This window comes from Trachymyrmex cornetzi, unplaced genomic scaffold (genome assembly GCF_001594075.2).
Source record: "Trachymyrmex cornetzi isolate Tcor2-1 unplaced genomic scaffold, Tcor1.1 scaffold343, whole genome shotgun sequence".
NCBI lineage: Eukaryota > Metazoa > Arthropoda > Insecta > Hymenoptera > Formicidae > Trachymyrmex > Trachymyrmex cornetzi.
Window position 1 is genome coordinate 39,077 of NW_017298142.1, and position 2,437 is coordinate 41,513.

The 2,437-nt window shown below is 32.4% G+C and overlaps 1 pseudogene; it reads left to right on the plus strand.

Moving 5' to 3' along the window:
* The first annotated feature begins 379 nt into the window (after window positions 1-379).
* LOC108763159 (probable multidrug resistance-associated protein lethal(2)03659) overlaps window positions 380-2,437 on the plus strand; it is a 39,400-nt pseudogene continuing 37,342 nt past the window's right edge.

Below are 2,437 nucleotides of genomic sequence, written 5' to 3' on the forward strand. Positions count from 1 at the left end.
CGTAATAATATTGATATACACTCAAGAAAAAATTGGTACTTGAAATAAAAAATAAAATCCTTATTTACATTGTTATCAGGAAATTGTTGCCAGTTATGCGTCAATCATTCGAAAACTAATTCAGAAAGAGAGAGTTGTTGATTCAAATCATGTAATGGATGCATTATACTCAAGTATTTGTACTTATTACGCGAAATCTACACACTTCGCAATTTCATACGCCGCCAGAACACCTAGAAGTATATGTATAATAACTGTCTTTTGTCATCTAGATACAGATTTTCTCCGTTGATGCATTGTTAAATGTAATCGCGCGTGTGTACGTAAGTATTAAAGTTTAATTATATCTTCGCAGACAAGATTCATATGAAACGCCGTCATGGATGGAAAAGCGTACACTGAGAAAATGAAGAATCCCAGAGCGGATGCTAACATCTTTAGCGTCTTGACGTTCTCGTAAGTACGAACATTTTACATTTTTGTCGCTTTATCTGATTTTATACTTTGAATAGTGTATTTTTTATTTGATAATATTAAATCTTTATAGAATCGTGGATGTATAAAATGTTCAATTAAAGTGTAAATGGATCAATTAGTTTGCGCTTCGATTACAATACATTTTTATAGAGTAATTATTTTTCATAACAATCGTCATAATAAATAGACAAATAACAGATAAAAAATAAGTAGATACATTTTGATTCGATTGTTTTACATATATTAGTAGGTCAAATCTCGGATGATGATAAGCGAGCTAGGCGGGCCCAAATTATGAATCTGTAAATAATATATAAATTAATTGATAGTAGATTTTAATAAATAACATTTTATAGCAAATAATTTATCTTAATGCATAATAATACAGATTTTAATGAATAACAATTTAGAAATAATTGATTTCAAATTAACTTTGATCAGGATCATCTTGGGTCGATTCAGATCGAGGAATGCAAATCATTTATGCGAGATACTACTTAAAGTATCTTGGAAAATTAATATATCAGCGAAAGAAGCATAAATCAAAAATTAGATGAATTGTAAATGATTCGTGCGAGTAAAATGTTTTGCTTTTCTTTTCCGCAGTTGGATCTTACGTACTTTCTGGGTGGGTTACCACCGAGATCTTGAAGTAACTGATTTGTACACACCTCTTAAGGAGCACACAAGTGACGTTCTTGGTGACAAATTGGCAACGGCCTGGGAGAAGGAATGCGAGGAATACCAGTGTCGACTGAAGCAGGTCACGAAGAGCGGATCACAGAAGAAGATTAAGGAGCCCAGTCTGATGAAAGTTCTTATGAGATGTTTTGGCCTCAAGATTATACTGTATGGGATTTGTGCGACCTTTGCGGAGATCGCGATCAGGTAGTCATTTCTTATCTATAAATTTCCATGGTTGGCAGTATTGCGTTACTTGTAATGCCATCACTTTGTTGACCGTTACCTTATTATAATAACGATTTGATAATAAGATTGAGAATTTTTTATGACAGTAATGTCATCAGAGTTAGAAGAATCAATCGTTACTTGTAACGGATTGAAAAAGTCATTCGTTATTGAAAAAAAACTTCTTTTCCATTAATTTGTAACGCGTTACTTTTTTACTCGCGTTACTTGTAACGAGTAACGCATAATGTTTTTTTTTCAATAACGAATGACTTTTTCAACTCGTTACAAGTAACGATTCATTTTTATAACTTCTGATATTACCATTACCGTCATAACATATTTGCAGTGTCATCAAATCATTATTATAACAAGGTAATAATCAACAAAGTTACTCGATACTTATTACTCTTTTTAGTAAGTAACGCGTAATGATGACAAATTATATTAATTTTCAAAATGACTTTTCTAATCTTAACACAACCTTAGCGTTTAGTTAATTAGCGTTATCGTCAAAAAATTGCATCGTCAAATTGTTCACTATAGAAAGTAACGACAAAATAACTAAAAAGTAACGTTTGCTAAGATTGTAAATTTCCTCGTGGATTTTTATCCCAATTTTTGTCATTTTCTTCACTGGACGATGTCATTGACGATTATAATGAGCTATAAAACACAAATTATTTCAGCAATATTGCAGCAACATTGGACACCCCTGCAATATAACATTGCAAACGTTGCGGCAATATTGGTGCAAGCTTCTGTGTTGTATGAGTTTTTGTGAAGTGTTTAGGAAACATTAATGAAAATAATTTTATTGAGAAGTGTGGAAAACAACAGAAATGTTCCATGCATGTTTTACAGAGTGTTCGAGGAGCGTATATGGATATTCGAAATTGCAATGAGTCAATAGAAATCAATGAAGTTTCTGAAAAACGTTAAATTTCTTTGTTTGCACCTTTTTAGCGCTTCCAGAAACTTTTAATGTTTACCAGGGGGGTGTTGCAGCCGTTACTGGTAGGCCAGATGTTGCACTACTTTAACTCTATGG